The sequence below is a fragment of the Porites lutea genome, chromosome 11 (genome assembly GCF_958299795.1).
Source record: "Porites lutea chromosome 11, jaPorLute2.1, whole genome shotgun sequence".
Lineage (NCBI taxonomy): Eukaryota > Metazoa > Cnidaria > Anthozoa > Scleractinia > Poritidae > Porites > Porites lutea.
In genome coordinates, this window is record NC_133211.1 from 8981543 (window position 1) to 8999679 (window position 18137).

At 36.1% G+C, this 18137-nt stretch overlaps 2 long non-coding RNA genes across 3 annotated transcripts; both read left to right on the top strand.

Annotated features, from left to right (window-relative positions):
• Positions 1-11657: 11657 nt before the first annotated feature.
• On the top strand, positions 11658-13706 carry LOC140952636 (uncharacterized). Its single transcript, XR_012167371.1, has 4 exons — positions 11658-11740; positions 11940-12007; positions 13075-13158; positions 13454-13706. It is a non-coding gene; the product is annotated as an uncharacterized lncRNA (long non-coding RNA).
• An 810-nt stretch (positions 13707-14516) lies between these two features.
• Positions 14517-17763, top strand: LOC140952635 (uncharacterized). Of its 2 annotated transcripts, none has more exons than XR_012167369.1 (3): positions 14517-14588; positions 16183-16319; positions 17472-17762. It is a non-coding gene; the product is annotated as an uncharacterized lncRNA (long non-coding RNA). The 2 variants fall into 2 exon arrangements; XR_012167370.1 differs by lacking the exon at positions 14517-14588 and adding an exon at positions 15323-15717 and having other exon boundaries at positions 17472-17763.
• The last annotated feature ends 374 nt before the right edge of the window (positions 17764-18137 follow it).

Below are 18137 nucleotides of genomic sequence, written 5' to 3' on the forward strand. Positions count from 1 at the left end.
CTTACCACTTTTAAGGACAAATTATGAGTAGTGTCATTTCAAAGAATGTATTAAAGTATTGAAAAAAAATTATGATAGCCATCCCCATTGCATAGCTCTAAGGCCTATTTTTGTAATCAAAATCTCAAAAATTACCCTTTGACTTGGAAACATGAAAATGAGGCTAAAAACATATTTTCTAAGACGCGAATTGATTTTGAGATTTACAATAGTAAATAAGAGAAAACAGACAGAAGATGGGATAATTAATATTTCTGTAGCATTCATTTTCTGAAAACCTACTTTTTTCACATCGTTATGGAAATAAAACTATCTCCATTTTTTGTTATGCATTATGGGTAACCAATATGGTGGGGCACATGTCAAGTTTTTTAATTATCTTGTTTTTTTTTTTTACCTGATTCTTTAGTTTTTCTGGCATTTATTATTTTAAAAAAGGCCTCAATAAGCCTAAACAAACAAACTTTACTTAAATAATGCAAATATAAGAAATATTATTTCGAAGTAGAAGTAAATACTTCAAGAGATTCTAGAGATTGTATTCGATAGCGTTCGAGTGCTCAATAACCATGCATTAGATTGTCCGTAGCCTATATGATTTGCTTTTGTCCTCTGTGATGGAATTATTTATTATTAATTGGTGTTCAAAAATGTAACATACCTTTCCAACAATATTTTTCCATACATCCAAAAAATGTCACAGAAAAATGCAGCCTGTGATTGCCTCCCTCTTCAGCTTGGAGTTCCAAATTGCACAGCTGGTTTTTTTGACCTGATACAAGAAACACATTCACTATTGCTTGCATTTTGTTAGGAAAGATTTACAGTTTGGAGATCACATCGTCAAATGGGCCACCAAAGAAGCGTATTTGTTTAGATTCGACACGAAAATGCCTCATTAACTACATGGAAGAGACTGGAGACCTTACAGCTCTTGATGATGCACAGTCAAGGAAGACGCGTCTTCGGGCTGCACAGATACAACAATACCAACCAAGTTTAGATCTTGTCCATAAATTGGAGGATGATAATATTCCAGTGATATATTACCATAGAAATTGCCATGGTATATTTACCATGAAGAAAGATCTTGATAGGTTTTGTAAAACTGCCGAGAGCAAAAGCTGCAATCCTGAATCCCTGAGTAAACCAGGAGAGGAGATCAAGTCCATTCTTTCTAGCAAAGATACCATGTCATGGCCACCAAAGCAATTGGAGCTTACTGTAGATGCTGTTCAGATCTCTGACAGTGTAAGAGCATTTCTTTGTACATCGCTGACCGGAAATACAGAGCCCCATAAGTTTTGTTCACAAAGGGTGCAGTGTCTTGCTAACTCTTTTGGACAAGACCTTGTTTTTGGAGTGACCAATGGATGAGTCAAGACCCCAAAGCACATGCTTGAACTACCCTATGCAGTCAAGTCATGACGAATAATGTGGAGCTAATTCAAACCATTAATCCATTCAGACATGGGGTGTCTTACTTGAAGAACTTAATACCACACTCTGTCTTGAGAAGGTGGCTGCAATGCCAGAAAATATGATCCCACTCCAGACAACATTAAACCATATATTCCTACATCTTTAGCATGGGATAACATCAATCATGTGGAGGAGACACTGTCAGGCGAGGGAACATCCCATCATTTTAACGGAATTGCTGTACAGGTTCAACATTTCGGCCCTTATTTCGCTGCTGTAGAGGGGACCTCCAATGTAGAAAAATCAAAGAGACATATTAAGTGCTGATGTTGTTTTGAAGAAGGAACTTCCGGTTTACGATGCAGGAGACTGCTGGGGAATGCCATCCAGAGCTTATGTGCAAGTGAGCTTCTCGGAAATTGAGACAAATGCTAGGAAGAAAAATCTCTTATGGCTTCTGGTGCATCGATCTTCATGCCACTGAGAATCAAAATATTAGAGGGAGGACTGGATTCAATATCAAAGTGCAGAATGAAGTTGACGAGTATCAAAGGATAACATAGGGTACTTCTCAACCATAGATGCACCAGCAGTGAACATGTCTACTGTCTTTGAAGTGCTTTGTCAGTCATTAGAGATCAAAGAAAGCCTGAAGCTCAGGTCTATAGTAGTTGCTTTTGATCAAGCGCTCTACTCTAGAGTCCCAGGTGATTGCGGAAGGTTCAGTATCGGGTGTGCTGGAAGGACAGAGATACAACCATGCCATTTGCCAACACAAGCTTGTATGAGGCTCTGATGAGACAGTTGTGGTCAGGATTCCAGACCTGGATAGCGGAGAGGCAAAATGAGAGGAGGTCCTCAGTAGACGACATGTTATTGAGTCTTCAAAGGTTGCACAACAGCATTTGCAAAGCCGAGTTCCAGCAGAAATTCTGCGAAAGTTCTCTTTCTGAAGTTGCGGAGCTGTTTGAAAGATACATGTTATTCCTTCGCACTGATAATGGTAAGTTGTTGAAGTTTTGGGTGTCGTATCTTAATTTGGTTGACATTCTCCTAGCATTGATATGAGCCTTAAGGGAAGGTGACTGGGGTCTTCACCTTTCCTCCATCAGAAAACTCATACCGTTGGTGCTTTGCTTATGATTATGTCAACTATGCGAGATGCGACCGGGCTAATTACCAGGTTGCAATATGGCGTCAAAGCCTCCAGAGCTGCCCGCATATACCTTTCCCAGTTAGCCATTGTTGAAGTCTTGAGGAAGGTAAACTGATAGTTAACTGGATGAGTGGAGAGCCAGCACCCATGGCTGTGTTGAAGTTGTTGTCATGCCAGTGTAAGAGGCATTATGAGCTGCCAAAGTGTACTTGTCTCTCAAACGGATTACAGTGTACGGATTTGTGTAGATTACAAGACTGCGACAATTGGTGTGAGAACCCAACAGAGGCTATCACAGAGACTGACAATGAGGATGATGATTAAACATCAAAGCTAAAGGTCAACTGAATTGACCTTGTTAGCCGCCAGACATTCCCGTTTGTTAGGATTCCCTCACCAGATCATCAGAGTTTTTGGAGATTTCGTCTGATTTCAAAGTTTTATATCAGTACATAAGTTATACTAATAGCTGAAAGCTTTTTGATTAACACATTGTGTATTTGTGTTAATGTAAACAAAGAAATTTAACTAAGTAGCTTTCACAAAAGTTGTTTTTAAGATGACACCATTTAATTTTAATTTTTCCAAACGCTTAAAAAGAAACTTAAGTTTAGATTTTCGTATACTAGTCAGCGTAAAATAGGAGTAGCCTGTAAAAATTAAATGGACAATGAAGAAAACTTTCTTTTTAAGGAAATAGGACTTTGTTGCCAAAGAAACCCGAAAAAAACATCATTTTTTAAAATGTCTTGAACTTAAAACATCCTTCTGCATCTTTTTATGGTATTTAAATCAATGCTCGCTCACAATTTAAGAAGTAAAACATCTTGTTTTGCCATATTCAGTCAGGAAAGGAACTATTCCATTACACTGATCAGTGACGTCATTTTATCACGTGATTTACGCAAGAAAGCTACACCGATGACGTGACTAGCATATTATATAAAAATAAAGTAGAGGGAACAAGATTTCTAAAAAGCTATAATAGCCTTTGTCCATAACAGTGGAAGGAAATCCAAAATTTGGGGGTCCAGCCCATGGACTATATAACTTGAATTGGTCTTGTGTCGAGCATACAGTCCCTTACGCACATAAACCATGCCGTGTTGTTATGGTATGTCTATGTAAAATTATCAAGAAATCAGTCTCGGGTAAATCTTTTGTTTTCTTTCTCACGAGACTTGATCCTCGCCATAATTCTTGATAGCTTGTTCTCGATTTTATATTTGCACAGACAACATTACAAGTCTTCATAGCTAATAAAATCACGGCTTAACTGACAGGTGACCAACAACATCGTGACTTAGTTGACCAATCACTGCCATAGTTTAATACTTTTAACTGACCTGTTACAAATCACTTTGACTCTGACGATGACTTCCACACAGGTTGTCGGAATGTCAGTCACTGTCAACAACGACACTCCTACTCAGGACTACATTCACCTTGACAATCATACTCAACCTACTTATGAAAGATTTGTGTATATCTAAAAAAGTTTATTTCAAAACTCACTCACAATTAAGCCTTATCTACAGCTTTGAAATTAAAGTCATGTAGTTCAATGGTACATCTAACCCTAATAAGAAACAAATTGCTCAAAGCTTTCGTTGCAAAGAAAATTACAGATGCAAGAAACAAGTTTCAATCAAAGACTAAAAAGTAAGAGCTAAAAGAAATGCACAGTAGCTTGCATTAAAAGTGGTCACACTTGATGGTTTTATTCTTAGATATCAGTTTCATTTCAGAAAATAATACAAGGTACAGTAGTACCATGTGAGAGAAACTTAATTTTGATAGCACTTGATCGGTTGCGAGTTTTACTCAGAATTTTCGGCAGTGAAGTAAACTTCAGCACATACAAGTGCCTGGAGAATTAGGTTTCATTTCAGTGGTAATAACATTTGTAGAAGGGCAAATGGTTGCCTTCACCCCAAAGTGAAAGCAAGAAAATGAGCAGCAGGAGCAAGTTGTATTACATCATCGAGTTTTGAAGTAAGGTTTTACAGTCAAACTGGGAAAACCATGAATGCCGGAAATATTTCTGGAATGTTATTGTCTAGCAAGAGAAAAGCCAATCAAGCTTGAAAAAACTAAACAGCAAGCAAAAACATTAATTAGTTTGTGGTTTTGTGGCCAGTTCACGTGTCATGATCTTTGCTGTTATTGATCAGAACACAATAAACATTCCTGAGATGTTTCAAGTGTTCATGGTTTTCCCGGTCACACTGTAAAAGTTGTAAGTACTTGATCCTATCTTTTTATCTCCTTTGTATTCTGTAGGGCTAAGAGAAAAGCATACCATGGTAACTGCCTTTTAAAGCAGAATTATATCCAAAGAAAGTAACTGCCAGTTATCATTGACGGCATGGATCAGTCTAAAACAAACTCACCGCATGCAAATTGTATATCAAAGGTAAATTGATTGCTAACACTGGCAAAGTAAAAATCCTGTTTATTCAAATAGTACATGTAGAATAAAGCGCCTGCTTGGTAGTTATTACTTTTATGTGAATTGTCACACTTACCTAACTGTTTCTTTCAGAAACTGATTAAAAACCACCTTGTTCAGCGTAATAAACAGCACTGAATTAAAGAACTGCTTAATTAGTACTAGCTTTCATGTAAATAGTGAGCACGAGCTGTTTTGTCCAGGATCTCAATAGTTTGAGCCACCTTGTACATCTTAATAATTAACAGCACCACAGAAAAGTTTTGCTAAGTAGTCAAACTTTTTCAGTTTGTCCAGCTTAGTAGACATTATGTTAGGAAAGTACTGCTCAGTCTGTAGCTTTCATTTTAAAATAAGTCAAGGTAGCTGTCTGTTTCGTTCAGAATCTCCACAGTAATGGAGCAACCATATCTCGCACAGCAGCTTTCTTTATAGGAATAGTCACACTTTTTTTTGGCAGTACTGTCAAATCTTGCTTTAAAATTATGCACCGTTTATTCAACATTTTTGCTCTGTTTGTTCTGTTTTCCACTTTTGCTGTCTTTTTGCTATTTTTTTGTACTGTAGATCAATGACATCAACAATGCTTCTAATCTATTAAATCTGATATTGTTCACCGACGATACCAATGTATTCATGTTACATAAAGATCTGTAACTATCTCTCAGATATGTTAAACTTGGAGATGGACAAACAGTCAATCTGGTTTAAAGCAAACAACCTTCCTCTAAATCTTGAAAAGACTAAATTTATGGTCTTTAAATTAACCAAGACAAAAACGTTCAATTTGTAATATTCAAATAAGTATAGATCTATAATCAAAATATTATTGAAGTAAAGGAAACAAATTTTCTAGGTGTAATTTTGGATGAAAACCTAAATTGGAAGTCACAAATATCACACCTTGCAAATAATGGACCAACCTACATGTAACATTAGTGTGAAAATCAGCATTAGAAATACCATTTAAAAGCCAATCAATATTTTTCTCATCTGAGGCACAATGGCCTCTACTTCCAAGTAATATTATTGTGCAGCATACTGGCCAACAACCTTTCAAACAGAGCAGCAACACTTGGGCAGTATTGGAAATAATGTTTCTCTTCTTCAAGGTGAAAGACGGCACTAAAACATTTTTTCTAAAAGAGGTGATAAGTCTCAAATGAGTGTGAGATATTGACACTGGACAATCCCTGATATAAAAAAGGTAGTTGCACGATAGAAAATGCAGGAATTTTTAAAGTTTGTGCTTGAAGATGCCTAGAGAAGACAATCTGCTGTTGCTAATGGAAGAAATTGTATTGAGGAAAAGAGAAACATTTTTTTTATGAATCTCAGTACAATCAAAGGGTAAGCAGAGATTGTTGGCAGAAACGGAGACTACAGCAACATTCTTCACAAACAAAATGTGGACATAGATAATAAATAAGCTACAAGGCAGGGATGACTTAAATACCATTTTGTACATCAAACTAAGTTCGTGAATTCTTCTTTATAAGTTTGATCTATGAAATTTCATTAAAATTTAATGAGCGATTTAATAGAGATACCCTTTTAAAGCACCGGTTGCCCTCTTTTTGTAAGCTTTATGAAAAAGTTTCTATCAGATTCAGAAAATCCATCCCAAAGCACATAAGCATATTTTAAAGATAAATGTACCTGAGGATTTGAATAAGACTAAGTGTATAATGGCTCAAATCATATTTCAATGGCTTTAGGAGGTTTAATTTTTTTTGGAAACTGTTTGATGAATTTTTAAAGTATGCTCTCACCAAAGATAAATTAGGTGACAAGATCAAACCAAGATGTTCATGAACTGTTACATTCTCGATAATGCTATATTGTTCAAGAACAGTGGTGAGTGCAATCAATGGCTTAATATCTCTTTTTGCCGAAAAGTAATTATTGCTTTAGTCTTAGATACATTAATAGTCACCGACCACCGTTTGGCCCAATCAGATATTGATGAAGTTTAAAAGAGAAATCGCTAGGAGACAGAACTTTTTCCAGCAAGTAAAAAACAATGAGTGTTGGTTGTGGTTGGTAGGTCCTTAATGTAATTAAGAAACAATAATGGACCAAGGACTGATCTCTGCGGGAAACCGTCTTCAATATTACACCAATCGGAATGCAGTCCTTCAATAATAATAATAATAATAATGATAATAATTTATGAACTTATTGTGCACAACTTAACATGAGAATGATCAGCTGCGCCTTACAACTGCATTACTTTAAAAGAAACAAATAAAAGATAATGCATTAAAAAATAAAAAGAATGTATATGCATGCAAGTAAGAACTGAATATAAAATTGCTCACCAATATAAAGTTTTAAAAAGATAAGTCTTAAGATGCGCCTTAAAACTGTTCACATTAGTAATCGCACGAAGTTCTTTTGGAAGAGAGTTCCAGAGCCTTGGCGCTGCTACCATAAAAGCTCTATCACCTAATGTCTTCGGTCGAACAGCTGGCATAGAAAGTAAAATACTATCTGAAGATCTGAGGTTATATAAGGACGATTTAAATGTTAGTAAATCGCACAGATATTTAGGAGCAATGCCGTGAATTGCTTTGACATAATAAGCAGTATCTTAAATTCTATGCGGGCTTTAACAAGAAGCCAATGTAGACCACGAAGAAGGGGTGAGATGTGGCAAAACCTAGGGGCATTACAAACTAGCCTGGCTGAGGCATTCAAAACTCTCTGCAATTTGTTAAGCTGGTAGTTGGGCAGCCCATACAAAAGACTGTTACAATTATCAACACGAGATGTAATAAATGCATGGACAAGCATTTCCGTTGATTCTCGAGACAAATACTTGCGAATGCGTTTGATATTATGCAAATGGTAAAAAGGCAACACCACGTAACTTGCTAATATGAGTTGACATAGTGAGCTGCTCATCAAACCATGAGCCTAGGTTTCTAGCTCCTGTTACAGGACAAACATCAGTTGACCCAACCCTAGTGCAATTGATGTTAACCTTGACCGGCTGCTGCCTAGTACCTATAATTAAAAATTATGTTTTATCATCGTTTAACATAAGATTATCTGAAATCATCCAACTTCTAATGTCACTGATACAGTCAGTCATGGACTTGATGGCAAAATCAGCATTCGCAGATCGATTGGGGCTGAATGATACATACAACTGTGTATCGTCCGCGTAGCAGTGAACTCGTGGAAGGTGGTGTTCAACGATCTGAAACAGTTTGCGCGTGTAGATAGTGAAAAGCAAGGGGCCAAAACATGACCCTTGAGGAACACCTTCTTTTAAAGGAAACTGATCTGAGAGACTATCATTTACGTACAGAGACACGCTGGAACCGGTCAGATAGATACGATTTAAACCAGGCAAGTGCATTGTCAGTTATTCCCAAATCAGACTCAAGACAACCAATCAGCTTATCATGATGTACCGTGTCAAAATCTGCACTTAAATCTAATACAAGCAAGGTGACATGTTGCTCATCCATAGACATCAAAATATCATTCTTAACTTTAAGTAAGGCCGTCTCCGTGCTGTGTTGCTGTTTATACGCCGATTGAAGCTGAGAATGTAAATTGTTGGTAGTCAGATGCTCCATAAACTGCTCAGCCATGACATGTTGTTTTAGGCCAAGCGACGCCAGCAAATTTTAAAATTCACAAGCATCAGAATCGTTCGTATTATTAACATGGATATTAAAGTCACCCTTAATGATAAGAGGTTCTGGTGTTAGAATGATACTCTCCATGAATGAAGCAAAGTCATCAAAAAATCACTCTTTTTGACAGTGTTTATGACAGTGCAGTGCAGCATCAAAAAAGGTCATTCCATTCTGAATTAGGTGTTAGTACTATATAAACCATTTCCAGATCTCTCTGTTAAAAGATTTGGGTGAAACAAAAAAGCCAGGCAAATCATTTAACATTCAAGTCTGATATAATTAGGTCAAGAATGGCTTCTCCATTTGATTGTTGGATTATTTTTCACTACTGATATTTGGCAATGAAGTATCACCATAATTAAAGTGAGCATTGAAATCACCTAAAAGAACAATAGGTGAGAAGCCAATAGCTGATTGGCCACAACTATTAATTTTATCAAAGCTCGTTTGCAAAGACTCAAAAAGGCCTTTTCCTCATTTGCTGGTTCATGCAGAGCTCTGTAGTTGGTTGGGAAGGCGATTACAAACTGCAAGTTTGAACAAACAACACGAACAAATTTTCAAGCAGCTTTTTTCATTTCTTTGTTGATGTGCTTTTATTTCTTAGCAACAACACCCTCTTTAATTCGAATTCATTTCAAAACTACAAGATTCATATGTTTAAATTAACGGTCTTTTTATAAAGCCTACTCTGAAGTTGTGATCCTGCTCTGAATTTGCCAAAGAAAATCTTTTCTAACATTTTTCTGTCTGTGGCTTTCTCAAGTTTGCTGATTCCTTTACAGTGTTCAATCTAGGCCAAGTTTTTGCATCATTGACACAGAATATTTTATTCTGACGCAAAATGAAATAATTTTATTGTGGAGTCATACTGATGGAAAAAAGAAGTTACCTCATATGCAAGTACTTCCAAAGTAGCAAGCAATAATAGGTGAGCTTACAAGCCCAAAATGAGTGTGCAAGATGACTGTCATTTCAGGATTCATGCGTATAAGTAGTTTTTGGGTTAGGCATTTCATGCAATTCCAGGGGAGACTGGAGCATTCATTTCAACTTTCTGCATACGTTGCTTTGCTGATCAATTCACACTTCATTTGTTGACTTTTTCCTTTTGTTTTCGTTTCATTATGAAAGGACAAAAAAAACTAAGGTTATTTTCTACACTTAAGGAAATGGCACTTGAACCTGAAAAGCATAAAGATGGGCTGGATAAGGATGGCAGTGAAGCTGGAGAAGACCATTTTTGAAATGACCAAATTTAAAATGTCATGTGGGACATATGACCCACTTTGCCATTCTGTCTTTATCCTTGTTTGACACAAAAAGAAACCATGATTTGTCTATTTTACAGGTCAAATTGCACTCTCAGGTTAATTTTGATTTAGCCTAGGTTGATTATCAATTTACTTTGTCCTCTAGCCCTAGTAGACAAAGAAAATCAAGAACAACCTAGGTTAAAAATTTTTAACCTGAGAACAAAATTTAATTTTACCTGAAACATCTATACCAAGACTCAAACCTTTCTTTATACTGAAGAAACCTTAATTATGATGATTTCAAGTTTAAAATGTTGTAAATTTTAGTTCTGGTTTGCTTTCAGTCGCACTCTACATCAACACACATACATAGGTTGAAATTAGGCTGAGGTAAATTTCCTGAAAATTTTATGAGTAGGAAAAAACAAATACGTTATTTGCCAGCCTACAAGCCCGTATAAGAAAAAAACCATGCCCTCAGTCTTAAGTATGTCCTATACAGGCCTCCCAGACGGCAACTAACATGTATGTATGTCTTTCAGTTTACTTAAAACTGAAAAAATCTAAATTAAATCTGAAAAAAAAATCAGACTTTTATACAGAGCAGAAACAGCATGTTTTGATAAGCAGCTGTCCTTTATGACTAATAACTGCAATAGAGCAGCACCACCAGACATGCTTGCAACGTTAGCTTTCCTTGGTACTTAGTGTCTTGATCCACTATAAACAGTGCTACAGAAATTAGTATTATCTTTATAGCTTTAATTAATTTGAGATCATAGGTTTGTTAGGGTTTGTTACATGCACAGACTCTAAAGTTAGACCTGCCCACTAGTCAGGGTAATTTATTATTTTGATCATAATCAAATATTTTATACTAGTAGCCTTATCTGGAGTGTTAAAAGATAGCACTGTTTTGGTCCATGTCATATATATCGCTACAGAAATGTATTGGTCAGATACTTTAAAAAAATTGCAGCACTCTTTTTTATAACTAACCTGAGGTAAATTGAATGAAACTTTTACACAATCAATTTACAAGAGTAGCTATTGTTTTGAGATTTTACAATAATTGTAAATTACACATGTAAAAGTGTTATTAAATTGGGCGCTGTACAGGACCCAAGGAACAGTTGTTACAACATACCAATGCTGGGGACTTTATTGTGGAAACTTAGTAAGAGGAAATTCCCATTGAAATCCCCATAGGCAGATTGGAAGCAAACACAAGAACTGTAGGAGACACAGTCTGAAAAGTCCCTACCTCCCTAGCTCAACCTAGTGATCAATTATCAGCAACTAATGTTCTTGACTCCTTAGTGAGAGACCTATTTTGCAAACCATTTTGAACTTAATAGTCATGATGTGGGATATCTGATTATCCCAAGACATAGTCTCATCAATGTATATCCCGGCAATTTTGTGGTAGTGTTAATTTTCTTTTCTACAGGTTTATCAATTTACTTTGCCCCCTTGTGCAACACAAAATTTTAGTTTTTGCACATAACTTAGAGTGCTATATAGACATCCTGGATTTCATAGGTTCAGTCAGATTTAGACAGTGCTCCCTACAGGTTTCCTCACAGTCTTGACTTGTGTTCATGGCTGGGTTTTGAAACGTTTAGAGCAGCTTGCCAGTTACTGATCCTGAGAAATGTACTCATCACTAAAGTAAACCTGCTGACTTTTTTGTTGTTGTCGTTTTTTTAATTTGTAGGTGGTTTTGATCAGAGCTGTTTTGTGTTGTAAAAAGATGATGAGAAGGAAAGGAGGAAATGCAACATACTGACAATATTGAAGGGTAAGTGATTGTTTGCATCAGTTTATCAGTTTATAAAGAAAATATCAAAGAAAACATCTCCAATTTCTATTCTGTGTGTCTGGTAGACCCAGAAGGTAAAAAGCAATTGTTTACAATGCGAGTAACATCCTAGTGAGTAACTAATAATTATCTTATGGTTGACTGTTCACTTATATTAACTCGGGATGATATTTTTTAGGTAAGTGCCCTTGAAATCATTGGAAATGGAGGAAGAGATGAAGAGAAAGTAGTGTTATACAAAATGAGGTAAGTAATTTAATAATGAACTTTGTACGTACATGTAACACTTTAAGAACATCTGCAAGGACTACCCATTTTTAAAATGCTGACATAATAATGATCAGTACATGACAAACTTCACAACTGATCCATGATAAAACATGGGAGGTTTGCATAAAGGGGTGCATTCTTCAAGTGACAAATGTTACTTTTTTTTTTTCTTTTCATGTCATTTCATGGATGCTTTTGGTGTAAAAAAAATTCATATGATTCTGAACATGGTCCATTGTAGAAAATTCCTACATTATAGCAGTTATCATAAAGCCTTAATTGCTGAACAATAACCCACTAGTGCATAATTATAATCTGTAGACGTTTATGCAGGCCACTAAAATCTGTAAAAAACAGGGAAGAAATTAATTTTTCCATGTGCTTTCCACAGAATTCATCATCCTCTCGATCCCTCCCTCTTACACTGTACCTGGGTATACAAAATCAGTTGTAAGCTGGGGGTAGAGCGTAGTGTGGGGGAGAGGTGTAAGGAGGGAGAGGTCACTTCTGTAAAACGTTCCAAGCTACATGTAAAGAATGACTGGACTTATTTTGTTTTCAAAGTGCATCCTTCTGTCAAGCCGTTTAGTCTAAGACTGAAGATATATGTTGATCTGGACAACAAAATGATATAAGGCAAAATAAAGTAATATGTTATAGACAAAAGGGTAGGAACTGCTTTATATTTTGAAATGAGTTGTAAACTCACCTCTGAGGAAGAGAGGAACTCAATTCAAGATTCCATATGATATCCTGGGCTTCCATATCCCTGATCCCATTTATTGGGTAAGATTACTTCCTTTTTCTTTTTTGAATCATACAGTGCTTTCTATCTGACTACTTTATTCCTGATCAGTTTTGGTTGTAAGGTGATACTTCTCTAATGTTTTAGAGAAAGCAATTCCCTGTAATCTCCAAGGCCGCTACTTACAGGACTGTTTAAGTGGTATGGGAATTAAAGGGTGGTACATACAAGGGATATCTTAGCTTATCTCGGTATGTCAAAGATGACACAGGCTAACGTAGTTGTTGTCTTCTGTCAGGTACAACTTAACAAAATGAAACAAAAATAATATATGGAATGTGAAAATCTTCTATTTCTTGTGAAGATATTCTTTTGAACTGAAGTAAGTATTTTTCCTTTCTAATGTTTTCATCTTTGACGTTACAATTTTAGAATCATAGAAATGCAGATATAGTCATTTCTTGGACACTACAAGTTGCCATAGTGATATCATTTTGAGCTACCTAAATGCATTTTCTAGAATGTCCATTCACCTACTTTTCAAAACCTTACACCAAGAGAGGATGTATTAATTTCTTGAACTTTTTTTCTTGCCCTATTGGCTGCGAAACCTATACGTTCGTTTGTTTTTTTAACCGATTAATTGATAATTCAATCTAATGGCAATTTCCTTGCAGAAAGATGAGCAGTGCAGATGATTTGAAGTGAAAACTGAGTCTGGGAAGCCAGTGGATAGAGATCAAGGAAAAGAAACAAAGAAACTTCTTCGCATCAAGTCACAAAGAGGAAATGTAAAGGTAACGAGATTGGATGATACAATCCTGTGTTGATGCCCTGAATGAGTGCCAAATTGAGTCAGTTAAAGTGCCTATACATGTAGCTGTTATAGATCACACACAACCAAAAGTATTTCATACAAGGCAAAGTTCAATCCCAATAATAATAATAATTGTTTTAAGTACGTTGAATATAAAGACAAAGTTAATGATAGTTAGCCAATGACGTCATGATTTGCCTGAACGACAGAGTGACTGAACAAAAATGGAAGGATGTGAGGAACAACTTGTAAGAGGAATGGAAATCCATCAGTGAATCACACCCAATAGTATTATGGGTCAACCAAAAGATGACCAGTGATGACATCGTAACTGATTTTGTGCCATGAGACTAGGACTTTGCTCCAACAGGACCTGTTGGGCATTGTCAACATTCTATACCCCTTGTGCAGTACAAAATTGAATTTTTGGCTGACAACTTTGTGTGCTTGACACCCTGGATTTCTGAGATTCAGAGATTCAGTGCTCCCAACAGTTTTCTTACAGCACTGGCATGTAAAAATAAATTTCTTGACTTGCGCTCGTGGCTGACTTGTGAAAATTCTTGGGGAACTAAACTTGTCAGTTACTGATCCACATTATTGTTTTGAGAAAGATGTGCTGATCATGATATTAAACCTGGTGAATTGTTCAATTTTTTGCACTTGGAGAGCTGTTTTGGGTTGTAAGAAAATGATGAGAAAGTAAAGAAGAATGCAAGAAACTGACAATTTATTAGGTTAGATGAATTTTTTTTATCAGTTTATTTTTGTTTATTTTTTTATATACACCAGTCATTTGCAAATCTACTACACAAAAAAAGACATCAAAGAAAGCATCTCCAAGTTGTGTTCTTTGTCTCTGGTATACCCAGTAGGTCAAAATGATTTACTTTTCACTTATTTTAACTTGGGATGATATTTTTTTAGGAAAACGCCCTTGAGGTCATTCGAAGTGGAAGAAGAGATGAAGAGAAAGTAGTTTTAGACAAAATGAGGTAAGAAATTTAACAATAAGTTTTATTTGTAACACCTCACGAATTGCAAGGGCATCCTGGTTTTAGAATCTAGACAATAATTAACGGATACCATAACAGACAAGTGACCACATGTAAATACCTTCCACATGTCCCGATATAATTATACAGAAATGTTTTTAAGTAAAAGCCATGATAAGTCATTCCCCATCTTTCCCTATCATAAGTTACCATTTCCTATAACACATCATTCACTATGATAATCCATCACACCACGTCATCACTAGACTTCAGTAAACAATAGTAGACAGAATTCCCTGTCAGTAAACATCATTCCCCATCACTACACATCATTAACTGTCACTAGACAACATTCTAAAACAATAGACATCATTCCAAGACAAGTGACATAATTCACCATCACTAGACATCACTCACCATCACTACACATCACTCACCATCACTAGACATCATTCACCATTACTAGACATCATTCACTATCACTAGACATCACGCACCATTACTAGACATCACTCACCATCAGCAGACATCATTTGCGGTCACTTGTCATCAGTCATCATCACTAGAAATCATTCGCCATCAGTAGACACGAATCACCGACAGTTGACATCATAACTCGACATCATTCACCATCAATAGACATAATTAACCGTCAGTAGACATCATTCACCACCAGAAGACATCATTCACCACCAGTAGACATCATTTACCATCAGAAGACATCATTCACTATCAGCAGACATCATTCACCGTCACTAGACATCCGTCATCGTCACTAGACATAATTCACTATCCCCAGACATCATTCACCATCGCTTAACTTAATTTACGGTCACTAGACTGAGTTTACTATCACAGGACAGCTTACCATCAGTAGACATCATTCACCTCCACCGGGCATCATTTACCACTGCTAGACATTAATTACCGTCACTAGTTATCATTTACCGTCACTAGAAATCATCAGCGTCACTGTTCATTCCTCGCCACTACACATCATCGAGCGTCGTTGGACATCACAGAGGGCCACTAGACATCATTCATCGTCAGTACAGATCATTTACCGTCATTAGATATCGGCGTCAGTAGACAGCATTCACCACCAGAAAACTTTCCGCGTAGTCTCTAGGTTGGTTAATCTCGGAACTGTTTATTTTGGGAATTATGGGATGGTAGACAGGAAATAGCTTGGTATGGGAAAGATGACACAGGCCAACAAAAGCACAACTCGGGAACAAAATGGAACAAAAAAATGTCGGGCGATAATGTATTATTCCTTAGGATGATGTTCCTTTGAACTGAGGTCATTTTTCTTTCGGTTGTTGTCATCCTTGACGTTACAATGACAGAATCATACAAATGCAAGTTAACGATTTTGATAGTCTTTCATACGACACTTGAATTAACCATAGTGATACTGTTGTGAGCTATCGTTAAAGTATTCTCTACAATGTCCATTCACTTACTTTTCACATCCTGACACCAAGAGAAGACATTTATTTAACTTTATTTACATGGCATTTTAGATGCGAAACCTTCACTTCGATTGTTTGATGATTGATAATCCAACCTATCAATGACGATTTCCTCACAGAAAGATGAGCGATGCAGATGATTTGACCTGAAAACTGAGTCAGGGAAGCCATGTGAAAGAAATCAAGTAGAAGAAACCAAGTAACTTCACTCCGAAGCAAGTCACAAAGAGGAAGTAGAGGAATGGAAGAGGCAGAGGTAGGGAAGATTAGGTTATATTATCCTGTTTTAATGAACAAGAGATGTAACCGCGACAGAGCATTTATTCACACTGAGCATAAGAAAGAGACAGGAACAGCTACTTAAACACAGAAGGAGAAACTCTCAAACAACTTAGCAACTACGTTAATTTTGCTGCTCTTTCTCAGGCGCGCTTGCGTGGCCTAGTGGGTAAGTTCGCTTTCTTTAAATTAAACATATGACGACCGCTTGGCTCCTGCCGCCGTTTAATTTCATTTGAGTGATTTATGGAGGGAGCTCAGCTTCCGGTTGAACCTCCGTTGGTTGGCAGTTTTGTTTTTTTTTCTTCATCGTCTTTGAGAAATTTTGACTTAATTTTTTTCCTGAGATTTTTTTCTTTCTTTTAAGCAACCAAAGAGTTCATTATTATTTTTTGAATTCTCTGGCTGTTTAAAAAAAAGAAAAAATCCGGAAAAAAAATTATAGTCAAAATTTTTCTAAGAAGATGAAGAAAAAAAAGCAAAACGGCCCGCTGGCGGGGGTTCAACCGGGGGCTGAACCCCCTTCATAAGTCACTTAAATTAAATTAAACGGCGGCAGGGGGGAAGCGGCCGCCTTGTGTTTAATTTAAAGAAAGTGAACTTATCCACTAGGCCACGCAAGCGTTGCCTGAGAAAGTGAGGCAAAATTAACCTAGAAGTAGGTACAGGGTCTATTGTATTCAGAGAATAACGTTGATTAGCCATATTGTTTATTCATATCCCGTGCGGAATGTTAGTCCGTGACGATACTACAATGGAGAATTGTAAACTATGGATTTTAGCTGATAAACAACATTTGATATGAGCGAAATGAGTTTTGACATGAATTTCTCAAACTCATTAATAATTCATAAAGAAAATTCAAAGGAAATTCATGTTTAATGAGTGTTTGGATATCAGATGAAAAACTGCTCATTTTTGCATCCTTAATTTCTCCTTCAAAAATGATTTTGTTTGAGAAGAAATATCAAACATTCGACACAGTGTTTCATCACCAGATGAAACACCTCGAAGTTCGTCAAAAATACTCCGCTGCGCGTCGTATTTTCAATTCTCTTCTCGGTGTTTCATCTGGTGATGAAACACTGCGTCTCATGTTTGATATATTACTTCTCTCTTCTTTTTCTAGCCATCCATTCAGATTACAAGAGAGGATCAGATCCTGGAGATTCTTTTTAAGAAATCTTATCAAACATTTGTAAAGATTGCGTAATAAAGTTTATTTTCGTTGTTGTATAGAACGTAGGATAAACAAGTAAGTATTCGAACGACTACTATAGAAACTAGTATTTAAATACTGTTTGAAAGTAGTGAAATTAATTTTACACTACTTTCATGCAGTATTCAAATACTTGTTTCTACTAGTCGTTGAAATACTGTTGATCTTTAAGCCAAATAGTTGGCTTTGACATACACTACAATAGTGTTCTACACTTAGTCAAAATTTTAGATCGAATTTCAAATCCTATAGTGTTCTATACTTAGTCAAAATTTTACTACACTTTCAAATACTATAGTGTTCTACACTTAGTCAAAATTTTAGATCGAATTTCAAATACTATACTGTTCTACACTTAGTCAAAATTTTAGATCGAATTTCAAATCCTATAGTGTTCTATACTTAGTCAAAATTTTACTACACTTTCAAATACTATAGTGTTCTACACTTAGTCAAAATTTTAGATCGAATTTCAAATACTATACTCTTCTACACTTAGTCAAAATTTTAGATCGAATTTCAAATACTATACTGTTCTACACTTAGTCAAAATTTTAGTTCGACTTTCAAATACTA